Here is an 18427-nt window from a genome sequence, read left to right as displayed (position 1 = left end):
ATTTCTCCTCATTAAGAATTCTGCACTTCACATGCATCTTTTTAAACAATCCCAAAGTCCACACGACTTACTGCTTAAAGAGGAAGCCTGCAAAAATCCTAAACAACTATTTAAATCTTTAAGCAAATACCTCTCGGCCCCACACAGCACATTTTTTTTCAAAGAAAAATATTAGAATGACAAGGCACAAATCTGAACAATTCTCAGGAGAATTGTGTACTTTTTCTATCACTGAGTTAAATGCTTCTGAATTGATACCAAATTTTTAAACAAACCAAGACCTTGTCTTTCAGAGGTACTCCAACAACATGCTGTCACTCTATTTATTAAGGTGCACTTAACTTAATTACACTACAAAACACAGGAAATCCTACGTGCAGCTCTCAAATTTAAGGAGTTACAGACCAGTCGAAGCTGCTGGTCACTGCAGATCTTCCACACCTTCTATGTGGGATGAGCTCTGTTGGAACCAGGGCTCAAGTTTTCCCACTCCAAACAGCCAGAATGGAGAGGTGGGAAGGATCAGGGAGGGAGGGAGGAGAAAGAGGAGAAAGAAAGAAGAAAATGCAAAAGGGAACACCCTGCAAACGTGGATATGAGCGAAGCACTAAAGAGTCCAATTAGACAATAAGATTGCAGGATCCCCTTCAAAAAGGGTGCGAGCAGCCCCTAGGGCACAGCATCATCACACCGGCTGCTCTAGGAAAACTCAGAGAAGTCAGCCATCAGTTTGAAAGCACAAACTGATGGCAGTAACAGTTCCTAGGTTAGAGAAGGTATTTTATTGTTAACGGACTGCGCCAAGTTAAGATTTAAGAGGGGGAGAGACAACGTGTAGGCAAGGAATGCTCTGATACTTTTTTCCCCCAACCTGAGCCACTACAATTACTCTGATGTGAATTTTTGATGACTTCCGACGTCTTGCATGGTTAATGATCACTTCAGCTGTCATGTCTGGTTAACGTGGAAAATGCATTTGCTGCATTGGGATGCAGTGCTGTGGCCACGGATTGTAACACCAGTTACGTTACGTGTGAAGCTGGTCCCTTAACTGAGCAGCAGGAATTTGCAGGTGCCATGATGCTAAAATAAATGGTAGTTAAAAGATGTTATACAGCAGCAGGCAGGTTCTGCCATTTTAGCCTTAGACAGAATGTGTGGCTGCAACATACACCAGCATCTCAGATCGCCGTGCCCTCAACAACAGCACTATCCTTCAAACGGAACAGTAAATTCACCATCTTAAATGTCTGGCCTCTCAGTAGTTAAAAGACTTCAATACTGTTTAAATAACTATTCAGATTAATAATAGCTTTGTACAGAACGGACGGTATTTGCATTTCAGGACTATACGGACAATGAAACTGTCAGTGACACAGGAAAATGCAGACATTTGATTAACACATGCTCAGCTCAACTGTCACTTTTTTGTACAACATTTAGGGAAAAATACATGATGTATAAATAATGAATATTCCCATTCTACCGTAATGATTTTTAAAAGACCTCCTCAGAAAGGGATTTTTTCCTCTGTGTTTTGAGGTATAACCTGAAACCTGGAGACTACGTTAAAATACTAACGTGTTTTTCACAGTCACTAAAAGAAATTCAATGCAGCAAACAAGTGTGCAATATGGCAAGCTTGTGAAAAAGCAAAGATGAAACTGCACTAAGAACCAGGCACCAGATGATTAAAATCAGGCCAGTCAGGTAAGTAGACCATCATTACAGTGCAGACTGCAAAAGAAAAACCGAGAACGACCCTTCATCTTCAAAAACAAAAACCACACACCCTACAATGGCAATCTGTTGGGTGCGAAACCAACATCTATACTGCCCAAAACTGAAGGGCACGTGATATACACCAATTTCACAATGTATTTTTATACACATATTAACTTGGCTACATAGCATCGAGAATTTGGCTACTTAATAAGGGTCTTATTAATATATAATCGCCATTTCGGTATTTAAAGAGGCAGAACCAAGTTGGAGATCTTTATGCTTTAGAACAAAAGTAACTAATAATTAATTCATATTTCCTGTCTCAGAACTTTTGCCAATTAAATTGCTCCGAGTTGAAATGTTTCAGATCCGTCTGGCTAATAAAAAAGACAGATGAAAATGCGAACACAGGAGTGCACTGGTGTCTGAACAGTGAATAACAATGAAAGAACTTACGTGACCAACAAAATCACTGCTGTATCTGTTCGGATGCTGCCAAAGGGAGGAATTTTATGTACATCAGAGGAATAACTGGTGCTATTTATACCGTTTTTCTTCAAAATGAACAAATAAAAATGTTATACCTTTTTCTATTTAAAAAGTTTTGAGGCGATAGTAAAATAATTTTTTTTTAATTTTTAAACAGAATGGCTGAACAGGAGAAGACTGGACTTTGAAGCCACATACCTGGTTCAAAGCTAGAATGTTCACTTTTACTAGCTGAAGGTGAGTAGATTTACCCTGAGGTTAAAATCCAAATCTCTCCTCTCAATTTCCTCATCCATACAAAGATGATAATCCCTACCAACCTCAAGGGGTTGATAACTGTCTGGCCAATGGGTTTCGGCCCTGGGGCAAGTTCACCATGGATTCAGTTGAGACCAAGGAATGACAATGGAACATTCTCGGGGGTAAAAGGGTTTATTACCCGGCTGGTTTGGCCGGAAACAGGTAGGAGATAGGTGGAGCACTAGAACTAAGTCTGCATCCAACATACTCATACTGGCAGGTCTGTCATCCTCCTCCGTCCCTGCCTCCACCCAGAGCACTGGGCCGAGCTCTTTGTACGGTGACTCAGTCAATAATAGCTTATCGCCTGTGGGTGTGGAAGCAGTAGCCTAGCAGTGGGCCAGTTACATCCTTAAGTAGTTGAGGTGAAGGTGAGGATCCTGGACATAGGAACTTCGATTTTCCCCACGATAATACACAGAGTATTCTACAAACTCTACTGACTTATATCTTTGTAAAATGCTATTTTAGCTTTTTTCCAAAGATGCCAATTTGGCAACATTTTGTCACTTTTAATTATAAAAATCTCAGTTTCAAAAAATTCTTCTAGTAAACAGCTGATACTAAATTACAACTTATTTAATCACAACTCTGTATCATTCAGTAAGAACTTCCGGAAGACAATTACAATTTTTAAATATATATTATATTCCCTACTATCAAATACGGTTTTTATTAGAAATCTAAGTTTCCACAATGATATCATTCAAAAGAAACTCAGCATTTAATTTAAAGGGTAAATCTTGCCTTCCAAATCTTATTAATTAGACTTAATAGGATTAAAACAGACTGTGGGTAAAATTGCAATATTTGCAGAATCTCTTGCCTGGCCTTAGAGCATCTCCATATCAATCGGTGTTTCCAAAGGGTGGAGAGAAGTAGTCTATCTCCCTATCGATATGTAATTGCAAGGGCGAGCGAGGGCCTATCTGGACCAGAGAGGTTGGGTGGGGTCCCTTCTTCTGCAGCCAGGTCACGAGAGACACGGGAGAGCAGAAATGGATGACTGCTTGAAAGCAGTAAAGTGGGCTTGTCCCACTTTATTTCTCCCTCTGACTGATTTCGGTTTCAAAGGTATTTTGTCCTGGGATTTCCCCCCCAGTTACTCACAGGAACGGTGTTCAGTGGTAACTTTCATGATTAATGAGTAAAGCCTCCCTGGAGGCGTCAAAAGTTGAGGTTGGTTCTTGCTCTCTTCTCTTCTTTTGAATATGTAAACCGTGGATAGATGACAGTATCATTTCACTTTTTACTGTATCTGTCCGCTTTCAGTTACAACTACCACCAAAAAGCAAATTACACCTTAACAGCTCCTATTGTTTCAGGCACCTCTATCTAGGAAGGGGAGGAAAAGGACAGAAAGAAATGTGTTGTTGGGTAATTCTTTACAATCCTGTGAGACTAAGTGAAAGAGAGCTACACCGAATCATTATTCACTCAGAGCGTAGACTTCTGGAGAACACAAAGAACTACAATAAATTACCCGTGACAGAAGAGAAATTAAATACCTGGGTGATTCAGTACTAGCACTGGCCTGGATGACTCAGGGTTTGTGGTAGGAATGTGCAGTGTCAGCTCTCCTGATACACAAAATACCACTTGTGTTATTTCATTTTCAACGAGCAAAAAGAGGCAACCTGGCACCACAGAAAAGTATAGGGAATCTTCTGACAAGTTCTCCATTGTCCAATCAAGCAGAAGCCAGGTCTGGGATGGAAGAACTACGGGCCCCAGCCCGGCTCTGCCCCACATCAGCCCTCTGACCCTGGGACTGGGGCTTCCCCTTTCTCTGGGTCCCAGTTTTGCCGCCAGTGAGGTAAGGAGTTTGGCTCAGGTGACTTCTAAGGGCCTGCCCACCATGAAAAATCTACAAATGCAGGCTATTTTCGTCAGTCATTAAATTCAAGGTGTAATCTAGGCCCCTTCAACTCTTGGTTTTTTTAATTCTTACTTGTAAAATCACAAAGCTTCTCTGATTAACATTTGGGGCAGGGCACGCTTAAGAAGAACTTGTCTTTGCTTTTATTTTTCCCAACTGGAGCGAGCGCCTTCCCTCTCCTCTCCATAGGTCCCAATTCCACTCGCCCTTCAGGCCCACTGCCGAGGAGCCTTCCCTGATTCCCTAGCCCACACAAAGCTCTGCCTTTCCAACGGTGGCATCCTTAGGGTCAGTGCCACACACCCTGGCTATCTCTTAGGCTGATCTTGCCTTTCGAGCCAATCTCAGAATGTGGGTGTCTTGCCCTCCCGTGCCAGCCCACAGGTACATTCCACAGGAAGTGGCTACTTGACTAGGGCATGTGGACAGGGAGGGCTAGATGTGAGGGTCACGTAGGGTGCCCCTCTGCCTCCACCCTGCTCTCCTCCACAAGAGAGCCTGAAGCCTGCCCCTCAAGTCCCAAGATTCCGTACGTGACCTCACTGGATATCGATGACCTGATAGGCCGCACTGTTGCCATGGCAGCATGAGTACGCAAACAGTGTTCTTGGAGAAGCTCTCCTACCAGTTGGTGACCAGAGAGCGGTCTGGCTGCCTGAGAATGTCTGACTGGATCAACCATATTCGGTGTGGCTTATCCTCTGTGCCCTGGGAGGGCTGCGCAGCAGGTAGGCCTAGGCGGGACATCTGTACAAGAGTCACACAGCCTCACCTGGCTGCCACATGTTCCTTTCGGGCCTGCCCGCAACACCTCAGAACTTCCCCAGCTGTTAACTCATACCGGTGCTCCTGCTCACCGCCGAGGGCAAGTGAAGTGTCATCCCTGGGCAAGCGTTCAGAAAGTTTCTAATCTTTATCAATGTAGCCTTCCCCCCACCTTTGGGCTACAAATACTTCCTTCTGGACCTTTTCCTGATTGGCCATTTAGCAAGTCATGTGCATTTCTGTGTAAACGCAGCAGTCTGAGGAAGAGCTGTTCCTCATTTCCTCCCCCTCTGAGTAGAACTAAAATAGTCTTTTAGTAACATGTCTGTACAGTGTGGATGATGTTTTTCACCTGGGCTGCCGCTGAGCCCACGTATCCTTTCACGGTGGTCGGATAACCTCACCTTCAAACCTGGGCATCTTCATCATACTGTCCACATGGGTCCCATCAGACACATCCCAGACTGAGCCGCTGAGTAGCGGGGAAAAGGGTGTCATATCCACGGGAAGAGCAGAAGAGCCAAGGGGAGTGATAAAGGGACACTGAGACCTAACGGCTGAGGAAAAGACGTCCCAGGAGATGGTGCTGATGTGAGCCTAGACTAGGCACCCACATTCTGGCCTGAGCCTCCTGGTCACTCTGCTTTGGCAGTTGGCCTTTTTCAAATCTACATGAAAGTATCAGAGGGCTGGACTTCAGCGTGGTTGAAAAAGGCAATACAAATGGGGCTCAAGGGGAGAGGAGTTCTTAACTGATTTTTGTTAGATTCTTTTTTCCAAAACTTGAAAGGTATTTCCATTAAAGCCGCCTCAGAAGTGACAGACTTTAACAAATGTTTCCTCTGTGGTGGAAGGGAGAGATGGGGGGGATCCTGATCGCCATCATTTTCAGGTTGTGTTTTATTCTGGGAATGGGGAACAGATTTCCTGGTCTCCTGCTGCCACACGCTCCACAGAATTGCTTCTGCAGCCAACTTCGCTTCTCTAGGGGATTCATAGAGGTGATGGGCCAAGGCTGGGTTTTAGATGCCAAGCAGATCAAATGGCTTCAGCAGGAGACCAGGAAATCTGTTCCCCATTCCCAGACACGACAGAGGGAAGGTCCTGGTAGGACACTGTGGACAGGAGGAGGGCCTGATCGGTTCTGGTTTTCTTTGCAGGAGCAGCAGCGGCTTCCCCTTCTCCTACACCGGGCTACTGTCACCTCCTCTACCAAGGGCGTGGTGAAACCCAGGTGACCTGGCATGGGGAGACATACTGCCTGGTTGGTGGCTACCGGTCTTATGGGGATGCACCTGTGGCCACCCCAGAAAAGGTGGAAGCAGAGAAGCCAGTCCCCAGGCGGGCTCCCAAGAGACATGCAACTTCAGCGTCAGACCAAGAGCTAGGCTGCCCCCCGCCCAAACTTCGGCGGCTGCAACATCGTGGCAAGAGGCTGACCCCACAGAAGCTTGCTGGCCATGCCACTTGTGTAAGGAGGGCAAGGGTTTAAGTGCCTAAAATAGCTAACGCCTCTCCCTGCACTGACCCAGCCCTGCCATTGCCCACCACAGGAGACTGGAACCGGAGCTGCCCTGAATGAGCCTTCCTCAAGAGACCCAGAAGAGCTGCTCCCAGAGAAGGAACAAAATGGAAAGAGTTGAGCAGCACCTCCAACGGAGGCCCACAGGCTTCTTTATTCCCAGCCCTTCCTGACCCCAGTATGGCCTCGTAGCGTAAATAAAATGGTTTTCTGTTACAGTGTTTGACTTTAAATCCAGCTTGTCCAAGGCCAGGCCCCAAACCTCCCTGTTCCATTAAAGTGTATTCCCACATGGCATACCCGATCCTTTAAGACCTTAGCCTCCAAAAAACACCTTTGAGGGCAGCTTCAGAGATGTGCTTCCCACAATGACACCTGTACAACTTGGGGCAGGTCACAGGCAGGTTCTGTAAGAAATGCAGAGCCTGATGAGTATTTCCCTCCCTGTGTGTGTGTGTGTGTGTGTGTGCGCGCGCGCATGCACACGCACATGCAGGTAAGGAGAGGAGAGGCAGGATTGAGTAGATGGTGTTCTGTCTATCCATTTATTCAACACTGAGCACCTGTTCAATACCAGCCTCTGTGCTAGATGCTTGGGTTTTACTGGTGAATAAGATGATTGAAGCCCCTCTCCTCCAGGCACCCAAAACTAAAGGAACAGAGAAAAAAGAAAATGGTATGATTTCAAGTAATTATAATTGCTATAAAGAAAATTAAAATAGGATAAGATGATGGGGAGATAAGGGGGTGCTAGTTCACACAAGTAGTCAGGGAAGGCTTCTTTGAGGAGGTGACATTTAAATGGTGATGTGAGGGAGGGAGTCTCACGTGAAGACCTCAGGGTGAGTATTCCTGGAGGGGGAAATGGCGAGTGAAAGATCCTGAGGTAGGAATGAGGCTGGCCTGTTCTAGGACCAGCAGAAAAGCCAGTGTGGTGAGATGAAGAACGATAAAGATTGAAAGACGTGATTGGACAAGTAGGCATAGCTGCACCGTAACACGCCTTGGTGAAGTTTGCCGTGGTAAAGAGTGTGGATTAAGGGGGATGCGAACACATGGGAGGGAGTTGAACAGGGTAGTGAAGTGACCTGCACCGAGGAAAGGAAGGGCACAGAGAGGAGACACACCTGGGAGATGTCTGGAGCCTGAACCCACAGGATCTGGAGATGCCCTGAAAGGGGAGGGGCAGGCAGAGGGTAGGAAACATCACTGTGACATTCAGGCCAGCTTTGGAGCCAGGCCCTGGGCTTCCCTCCCTCCACCCTGTTTCCACTTCTGCCCATTGCAAGCACCCGGATAACTCTGGTTATAGCTTCTGTCCCCCAGCTGTCCCTCTGTCCAGGTCTGTCCACCGATCATGGGGTCTCCTAGAGGACAAGGCTTTGCTAGTGTGTGCCTGTTTCCCCCTGCCTGGGACAGGGTAGAAAGATTATCTCGGGTGAGGGCAAGTCACCCTGTTTGTTTGTTCAAACCTCTTGCCCCTGAGTTTATAAGGGTCTGGGTGTGTCTAGGTTTCTGTGGTCGACTTTGTAGAACACCTCAAGGCCATGACCAGCAGTGCCAACCTATTTAAGGTGTGAAGTTGAATGTTAAAGAAAACTGTGCTGCCTGGCTGACAATCTACTGAGACAGTGCCTACCTTCTCTGGCTCGACACAGCCTATTTCTGCTGAGCTAGAGATTCCCCCTGGTCCTGGGGTGTTAGACATCTGGCCCCTGGAGAAAAGCTAAAACACCTCAAAAGCTAAATAGCTAAATTCTCCCTTCTCATTTCTCTGTCAGCAGCCACTGTTTACTTGTCCAGACTTCTTCCTGATTACTTCTTCCATTCTTTACACTCTCACTTGCTGGGGGTTGTGGCCGGGGGCCGGGGGCTGGTTGCTATCAAGAGTGGAACAGACAGAAAGTTTTTGTCCTGGAGACCAGAAGATAGAAGAGTTTCTCCTCCCCGTTTCCACTCGACTTCAGGAGTGGGTGCAGGGGCTGCTGACCAGCAGTGGGGGAGGAGAGGGAGCCGGGTCTGAGTTTGGCTTACTGAGCTACCCAGGGAAGGGACACAGCCCTGGGGACTCACACTCTGCAGTGGGGCTGCCTAGAGACCCCTGCAGCTGCAGACAGCAGGAAGTACACCCACTTCTAGCATGTGTACTGGTTTGCCCTTCCTCCTGGCCTCATCAAGTGAAGGCCTCAAGTTGGAAATGGCATGGAGCATGTCCGACTCAGCCCTTGAGTTTTCTGTAAAAGGTAGAACCACAGGAGCCACAAGATAAGGTGGGTGTAGCTGCAGAAACCATGTGCCAGGCCGTTCCACAGGACCCATGCAAGGACAGGATTCCACACTAAGGTAGGAGGTATGCTGGCCAGCTTCCCCTGCTTTGTCAGATCTAGCATCTGTCCTCTGTGGAAAGAGGAGAAAAGCTAAATTTGGGGGCTATGAGGGTAGACAGCAGAGGGTACATGTCTGAACCAGTTGGGTGGGAGCTAAGCGGCTTTTTGCGAGATTGGTTTCTACAGCGCTCAGGATTAAGCCTCAGAGGTCTCCTTAGCGAGCACAAGGAGCGCTGCGAGTCAAGACAATGTTCGGGAAGCACGTGCCCAATTAATTCTCCTGCTGGTACCCGGTGTCAGTCACTCACACCGCAGTTGAAAATGCCAGCTCCTCCCGCTATGCAGCACTGCTTATGCTGATGGGATTGCAGGAGCCCTGGTCATCGTGGCTGTCACAGAGAAGGGAGATTTCGTTTGGCTGCAGGTCTTCTTAATCACAAATACTTTTTCAAAAATTTGTCTGGAGACCACTAAAACAAACAAGAGACTTCTCTTTTATAACTCGCCATTGTGTCACATGGAATTTGTCGCCATACCCCCTCCGCTAACAGTACTTGGGATTTCACAGTCTCTCTAAAACCTTAATTGAGTTTGGAAACATTCTGACTTTACCCTGTCAGAGCTGAAGGAATGAATACTGCAGGATGCTCCGCTCGCCATTCTCACCACAGGTACAGGAAACATGAAATGTTGCTTTGCGGGGACGGCAAATGTAAGCAACAGAAGGGGAGAGAGCAAGACCACTTTTTCAATACAAATTGCCGAAACTGACAGGGAGCTAAACCCTTTCACCCGGCCCATCAGACTACAGTACAAGGGGCAACCCTGCACTGTGGGTCCCCTCAAATCTAGCGCTGAAGGACTGATCTTCTAGGCGGTCACACTAGAATGCTCAGCCCCATCCCAGCTCAGGGCAGACGCGTGCAATGCCCATACCCATCCCAAGAGATGAGTCCTTCACCTGTCATACCTAGTCAACACAATGGACCCTCAAACTCCACTTGCAGAATATATTTTATTTTTAAACGTGTGCCTATATATATGACAAGTTTATAAATTCATGTCATCTACAACACAGGTCCAAGCATAGCTCAGTCATTCCCGGCAAGACTGAAAAAGAACATCTCTGTGACTTAGGAGAGTAGAGCAATGACAATACTTCACTGAAAGTTCAGTCCATTAGATCCATCAGTCAGCGGCAAGCCCACAAAGAGAAAGAGATGGAATCAAATACAGACAGAGGCACAGCACAGCTCAGATTAGGAGTCAGGGCCTGGATTTCAGGTCAAATCAACTCCTCTTCAGCTGTATGGCCTTGAGAAGGTTGTTTGAAACCTTGCTTTACTTAATTGTACGACGAGCTAATGGCATGACAGAAGCTCTAAGACCAGCACCAGAAATTCCAACTCCATGAGAGGTGGGAACAGGTAAGAAATTAGCACTGTCACTACCCGCTATGACTATGGTTCATTTCCAAATAAGCCATACCCTGATCCACAAGAGAAATAAACTTTGTGACTGAAGGCAGCTGACAAGTATTTTATATATGAAGTATTTATATATAAACGCCAAAGCCTGCAAAGAGCTTGAATAAAAGCCAGAATCAAAGACAAATGATACACTGTTGTCATAGGAATGCTAGTTTCATCTTGCCATAAAAGAAGCATACTGTCCCTGTGTTCTGAAAATCTATCTGGAAAGAGTAGTTGTCTACATTTAAAAAGAAGAAGAAAAAATGAACAAGTGGGACTATATCAAGCTGAAAAGCTTCGGTACAACAAAGGACACCATCAATAGAACAAAAAGGCATCCTACGGTATGGGAGAATATATTCATAAATGACAGATCCGATAAAGGGTTGACATCCAAAATATATAAAGAGCTCACGCACCTCAACAAACTAAAAGCAAATAATTCAATTAAAAAAATGGGCAGAGGAGCTGAACAGACAGTTCTCCAAAGAAGAAATTCAGATGGCCAACAGACACATGAAAAGATGCTCCACATCGCTAGTCATCAGAGAAATGCAAACTAAAACCACAATGAGATACCACGCCACACCAGTAAGGATGGCCACCATCCAAAAGACAAACAACAACAAATGTTGGCAAGGTTGTGGAGAAAGGGGAACCCTCCTACACTGCTGGTGGGAATGTAAATTAGTTCAAACATTGTGGAAAGCAGTATGGAGGTTCCTCAAAAAGCTCAAAATAGAAATACCATTTGACCCAGGAATTGCACTTCCAGGAATTTACCCGAAGAATGCAGCAGCCCAGTTCGAAAAAGACAAGACGCACCCCCATGTTTATCGCAGCACTATTTACAATAGACAAGAAATGGAAGCACCTAGGTGTCCATCAGTACATGAATGGATAAAGAAGATGCGGTACATATACACAACGGAACATTATTCAGCCGTAAGAAGAAAACAAATACTATCATTTGCAACAACATGGATGGAGCCAGGCGGAGAAAGACAAGTACCAAATGATTTCACTCATATGTGGAGTATAAGAACAAAGAAAGAAACTGAAGGACCAAAACAGCAGCAGAATCACAGAACCCAAGAATGGACTAATAGTTACCAAAGGGAAAGGGACTGGGGAGCATGGGTGGGAAGGGAGGGATAAGAGGGGAGAAAAAGAAAGGGGGCATTATGATTAGCACGTATAATGTGGCGGGAGGCACGGGGAGGGCTGTGCAACACAGAGAAGACAAGTAGTGATTCTACAGCACCTTACTACGCTGATGGACAGTGACTGTAATGGGGGTTGTGGGGGAGACTCGGTGAAGGGGGGAGCCTAGTAAACATAATGTTCCTCATCTAATGGTAGATTAATGATACCAAAAGAAAAAAGAAAACAACAAAAAAGAAGAAGAAAGCACCAAATAAGGAATTTCAGAAGTGTTCCATAAAACATCTTTTCAAAATTTTATTTTTATCCAGTTTTGCCACCAGTTTCTTAAAAGCAACGATCAGAAGCTATTTAGATAAAAGTGCTAATCAAGTCTTTACCGCAGGGAAATCTCAAAATTTCTGTCTTCCTGCAAAATAAAAATTAACTGTAAATCGGCAAGGCACTACTCCTAAAGTCTTCAAACTTGATTGAAGGAAAATGACCCGTGCGGTCCACTTCTTATCACAGCGTTCCTGGTGACGCCATTTTTCTACTTGCTCACTGCCATCTCAGGGCCATGGAAGGTTTCCTAGCGGGCGGGCCGACATGCTCGCTTATCTACATTATGGCACTGCCAGAGCATTCAAAGGTTTCATATGAATACATTTTTTCTTTGTAGCAAAAAGAACCAGCTCCTAACTCTATAGTAACAGTCAGGCTAAAATTTCATGAGAAGACTAAAGAGCTTCCCATTGAAGAGATTTGGGGCTCATCCCCTGCAAGTACCGGAAGGGAGAGCCTCCGCCCAGTAGCCAAACTTGAGTAGACCATGGTCAAAGCAGAAAATGAAAAGCAACTGGGTCTCTCGTATCTCCCCAGACAACTTAGTACCAGCCTGCATAAAGCCAGAGAAAGAAAAGAAGACCAGAATCCTTAACCAAATTTTACTTGAAAAATTTCCAAGGCTTTGGGACCCCCCCTCATGCTATTCACTCAAACATGTCATGCAAGCAAAGCTACGGTTAAGATGGAGCTCTAATTTGCTGCTAAACTCCTTTCTTTCTAAATAAAACTCGTTTATTTCAAAGTGCAAGCCTTATAAAAATCAAGGGAAGAGAATCCCTTTGCAGGCTACCATATAGCTGACCTGTTAATACATTTAATTTCCCTCCCAGGATTAAAATAAAATTATATTGAGATCTAGGCTCCAATACTGCAAGCATAAGATTTATGCAAGATTTATGCTATCTTTGTAGGGTTCTAAACAGGGCTTAGCACAACTGAGCCTTCCTATTTCAACGAAAAGCCTGATGTGTGAAAATCTTCCTCTCCCCTAGTTTCAAAAACATCTATTGATTAAAGAAAGTTGCATTCAGTGAATAGGACGAACAACAGCTAGTGCAGCAAGACCTGGAAGAACAGCTGGCTTTATAAACGTGATAACAAGTTCAAAGGATCCTCAGATATCCAGTTCTGGGAAGATTCAACTCCGCAAACCTAAGCATTTTGAGCAAAGTCTTCATGGTACAGCTTATTGTAAAATATTCTTAGTATAAATTCTCCAGGATTAAGTGCCTTTAGAAAGATAAATATACAAATCAAAGTTAAAATCCACTTGTTCCCTCTTAGTAACCGCATAAAGAAACAAAGGAATAAACCGAGTCAGATCCAATTAATTTTACAAATCAAGATTTCTATGCGTACAATGACGAACAAGAGTTTTCCACAGGTAGCTCTGAAGTCACAACTATTAATTAAACAGACGGCACTATGAATTATCCCCATTAATGAGAACGAAAGCCTCAATCTACTGACCTTTTAGGACAAAATCTTGTTTTGTTAAAACATTTTTTCTTACACAGTTTCATCAGCTATTATCATAGATCATTAAAATGGAAGTGTTTTCAATCTTAAAAAAGAAAACACGAAACTAAAATCCAGCAATTTTCTTCAAGAATGGAAAACAAACTGTGAAAGACAGTAAAAAGAAACCAGAACTCTTTTAAATGGACCATGTTTAGATTTTTTTCTCACAAGTGTCATTTCCATCTTTAGTGATAAATTTATACCTCTCAACTTAAATTACCAATGCATAATTAATTAAAGCACGTGTTAAAATCATTCATAAAACCTAGATTTCTCATATATATATATATACATATATATATATATATGTATCTTACTTGGTTTTGAACACATTCATAAAAACATACATCCCGAACCTCTGTTACACCTTTAATATTTGCAGCATTCCTTTTAAAGTCTATTTTGCCCATTCAACCAAAGACAAATTTTCAACCTCTCACCGCTTTATGAGAAATACTTACTGTAGACAAAAGGATTCCATTTTCTTTCTGGGAATATTCTCCACCTTCCCAGAGAACGCTTCTATACAGTGTGCAAATTCACTGAGTTTTATAGTAACAAAGTTCTCATGCCACAGAACCTAGTGTAAATGAAATGGCCCTGCAGCTGCCTTCAGAACCCAGCTCACCTCAACCATGATACAGCTAATTGTTAAAAACGGTGGCTGAGACATTTCCATACATTCAATTAAGGAGCTCTGACGAAGGCGCTGGCATCCATCCACTTCAAAGCAAAATAATCTGCAACTGTATCAAGGCACGGATAACTGAGTCATCTCCCACACAGGGTCAGTGTTAGAGGTCTCCTCCATCTTTACAAAATGCAAACCACAGCTTATCGTGTCATCTCGGAAATCAATTCTTCGCAATGCTGCACTGGGTCAGAGCTTTCAAGGAGTCTCAGTCATGGATAAATCCAGACTTCCAATGCAGAGACAGGGAATTCTCACAGTTCCTTTCCCTTCCCTGAGCAGCTCTCCTCCATTCCCCACTTGACAGCTCCTTAAGTCTTCCCATTGTTAATAGTACCGAAAGTCCCACACCTCTGAAGGGAGCTAAATCTTTCAACTAGGTGAGCAATTTCCAAACCCATGCTTAGGAGAGAAGTCCAGACCCTACAGGTCCCATGATACAAATACATTCCTTGGGATAAAAAGCCAAAGATCATTCATTGTCTTTTGTTGCTGTTTTTAAGAGAAGACAACAAGCAAGGTGCTTTTTAACTCTCAATCGAAAGCATTTTATCTCTGATATTAATCAAAGTATTAAAAGTGTTACACGCAACATTTTGTAATCATACTACCCTCTAGACAATGCTTATTGACTTAGGAAGTTTTCGCTTCACTTACACAATTCACATTCTCTGCATCAAAAATTTGAAATATACTTAAAGGAATCATATCATACTCTTTCGACGATGAATTTAACCATCTTAGTTTAAATTCCCTACATTTGATAATACTTAAGAATCCACATCTCTGGTGTTACTATTTCATTCTTTTCATTTAAAGCCTTACGCCAAAGCATTTCCTGTCAGATGATTCCAAATACCTCTGAAACAGCACTTTTTCCCTAGAACAAAATATAAATGACTGAATTCCTTGACAAGGCATCTTACACTCTCTCACACACACACAATCACCTACAATCCCAAAGAAGTATCTAGTTTCAGCAAAGAAAAAAAAAAGTTTTAATATTTCTCCTCATTAAGAATTCTGCACTTCACATGCATCTTTTTAAACAATCCCAAAGTCCACACGACTTACTGCTTAAAGAGGAAGCCTGCAAAAATCCTAAACAACTATTTAAATCTTTAAGCAAATACCTCTCGGCCCCACACAGCACATTTTTTTTTAAAGAAAAATATTAGAATGACAAGGCACAAATCTGAACAATTCTCAGGAGAATTGTGTACTTTTTCTATCACTGAGTTAAATGCTTCTGAATTGATACCAAATTTTTAAACAAACCAAGACCTTGTCTTTCAGAGGTACTCCAACAACATGCTGTCACTCTATTTATTAAGGTGCACTTAACTTAATTACACTACAAAACACAGGAAATCCTACGTGCAGCTCTCAAATTTAAGGAGTTACAGACCAGTCGAAGCTGCTGGTCACTGCAGATCTTCCACACCTTCTATGTGGGATGAGCTCTGTTGGAACCAGGGCTCAAGTTTTCCCACTCCAAACAGCCAGAATGGAGAGGTGGGAAGGATCAGGGAGGGAGGGAGGAGAAAGAGGAGAAAGAAAGAAGAAAATGCAAAAGGGAACACCCTGCAAACGTGGATATGAGCGAAGCACTAAAGAGTCCAATTAGACAATAAGATTGCAGGATCCCCTTCAAAAAGGGTGCGAGCAGCCCCTAGGGCACAGCATCATCACACCGGCTGCTCTAGGAAAACTCAGAGAAGTCAGCCATCAGTTTGAAAGCACAAACTGATGGCAGTAACAGTTCCTAGGTTAGAGAAGGTATTTTATTGTTAACGGACTGCGCCAAGTTAAGATTTAAGAGGGGGAGAGACAACGTGTAGGCAAGGAATGCTCTGATACTTTTTTCCCCCAACCTGAGCCACTACAATTACTCTGATGTGAATTTTTGATGACTTCCGACGTCTTGCATGGTTAATGATCACTTCAGCTGTCATGTCTGGTTAACGTGGAAAATGCATTTGCTGCATTGGGATGCAGTGCTGTGGCCACGGATTGTAACACCAGTTACGTTACGTGTGAAGCTGGTCCCTTAACTGAGCAGCAGGAATTTGCAGGTGCCATGATGCTAAAATAAATGGTAGTTAAAAGATGTTATACAGCAGCAGGCAGGTTCTGCCATTTTAGCCTTAGACAGAATGTGTGGCTGCAACATACACCAGCATCTCAGATCGCCGTGCCCTCAACAACAGCACTATCCTTCAAACGGAACAGTAAATTCACCATCTTAAATGTCTGGCCTCTCAGTAGTTAAAAGACTTCAATACTGTTTAAATAACTATTCAGATTAATAATAGCTTTGTACAGAACGGACGGTATTTGCATTTCAGGACTATACGGACAATGAAACTGTCAGTGACACAGGAAAATGCAGACATTTGATTAACACATGCTCAGCTCAACTGTCACTTTTTTGTACAACATTTAGGGAAAAATACATGATGTATAAATAATGAATATTCCCATTCTACCGTAATGATTTTTAAAAGACCTCCTCAGAAAGGGATTTTTTCCTCTGTGTTTTGAGGTATAACCTGAAACCTGGAGACTACGTTAAAATACTAACGTGTTTTTCACAGTCACTAAAAGAAATTCAATGCAGCAAACAAGTGTGCAATATGGCAAGCTTGTGAAAAAGCAAAGATGAAACTGCACTAAGAACCAGGCACCAGATGATTAAAATCAGGCCAGTCAGGTAAGTAGACCATCATTACAGTGCAGACTGCAAAAGAAAAACCGAGAACGACCCTTCATCTTCAAAAACAAAAACCACACACCCTACAATGGCAATCTGTTGGGTGCGAAACCAACATCTATACTGCCCAAAACTGAAGGGCACGTGATATACACCAATTTCACAATGTATTTTTATACACATATTAACTTGGCTACATAGCATCGAGAATTTGGCTACTTAATAAGGGTCTTATTAATATATAATCGCCATTTCGGTATTTAAAGAGGCAGAACCAAGTTGGAGATCTTTATGCTTTAGAACAAAAGTAACTAATAATTAATTCATATTTCCTGTCTCAGAACTTTTGCCAATTAAATTGCTCCGAGTTGAAATGTTTCAGATCCGTCTGGCTAATAAAAAAGACAGATGAAAATGCGAACACAGGAGTGCACTGGTGTCTGAACAGTGAATAACAATGAAAGAACTTACGTGACCAACAAAATCACTGCTGTATCTGTTCGGATGCTGCCAAAGGGAGGAATTTTATGTACATCAGAGGAATAACTGGTGCTATTTATACCGTTTTTCTTCAAAATGAACAAATAAAAATGTTATACCTTTTTCTATTTAAAAAGTTTTGAGGCGATAGTAAAATAATTTTTTTTTAATTTTTAAACAGAATGGCTGAACAGGAGAAGACTGGACTTTGAAGCCACATACCTGGTTCAAAGCTAGAATGTTCACTTTTACTAGCTGAAGGTGAGTAGATTTACCCTGAGGTTAAAATCCAAATCTCTCCTCTCAATTTCCTCATCCATACAAAGATGATAATCCCTACCAACCTCAAGGGGTTGATAACTGTCTGGCCAATGGGTTTCGGCCCTGGGGCAAGTTCACCATGGATTCAGTTGAGACCAAGGAATGACAATGGAACATTCTCGGGGGTAAAAGGGTTTATTACCCGGCTGGTTTGGCCGGAAACAGGTAGGAGATAGGTGGAGCACTAGAACTAAGTCTGCATCCAACATACTCATACTGGCAGGTCTGTCATCCTCCTCCGTCCCTGCCTCCACCCAGAGCACTGGGCCGAGCTCTTTGTACGGTGACTCAGTCAATAATAGCTTATCGCCTGTGGGTGTGGAAGCAGTAGCCTAGCAGTGGGCCAGTTACATCCTTAAGTAGTTGAGGTGAAGGTGAGGATCCTGGACATAGGAACTTCGATTTTCCCCACGATAATACACAGAGTATTCTACAAACTCTACTGACTTATATCTTTGTAAAATGCTATTTTAGCTTTTTTCCAAAGATGCCAATTTGGCAACATTTTGTCACTTTTAATTATAAAAATCTCAGTTTCAAAAAATTCTTCTAGTAAACAGCTGATACTAAATTACAACTTATTTAATCACAACTCTGTATCATTCAGTAAGAACTTCCGGAAGACAATTACAATTTTTAAATATATATTATATTCCCTACTATCAAATACGGTTTTTATTAGAAATCTAAGTTTCCACAATGATATCATTCAAAAGAAACTCAGCATTTAA

The 18427-nt window shown here is 43.3% G+C and overlaps 1 protein-coding gene and 1 long non-coding RNA gene across 2 annotated transcripts in view; one reads left to right on the top strand and one right to left on the bottom strand.

Moving 5' to 3' along the window:
- Positions 1-18427, bottom strand: part of LOC118934400 (uncharacterized) — a 212594-nt gene that overhangs the window by 62244 nt on the left and 131923 nt on the right. The window lies entirely within an intron of this gene.
- Positions 2369-7003, top strand: LOC130681161 (uncharacterized). Its single transcript, XR_008994208.1, has 3 exons — positions 2369-2451; positions 6319-6629; positions 6712-7003. It is a non-coding gene; the product is annotated as an uncharacterized LOC130681161 (long non-coding RNA).

Source organism: Manis pentadactyla, chromosome 15 (assembly GCF_030020395.1).
Source record: "Manis pentadactyla isolate mManPen7 chromosome 15, mManPen7.hap1, whole genome shotgun sequence".
Classification (NCBI taxonomy): domain Eukaryota; kingdom Metazoa; phylum Chordata; class Mammalia; order Pholidota; family Manidae; genus Manis; species Manis pentadactyla.
The sequence above is the reverse complement of the archived record's forward strand: the minus strand, read 5'-3'. Positions and strand labels throughout refer to the sequence as shown.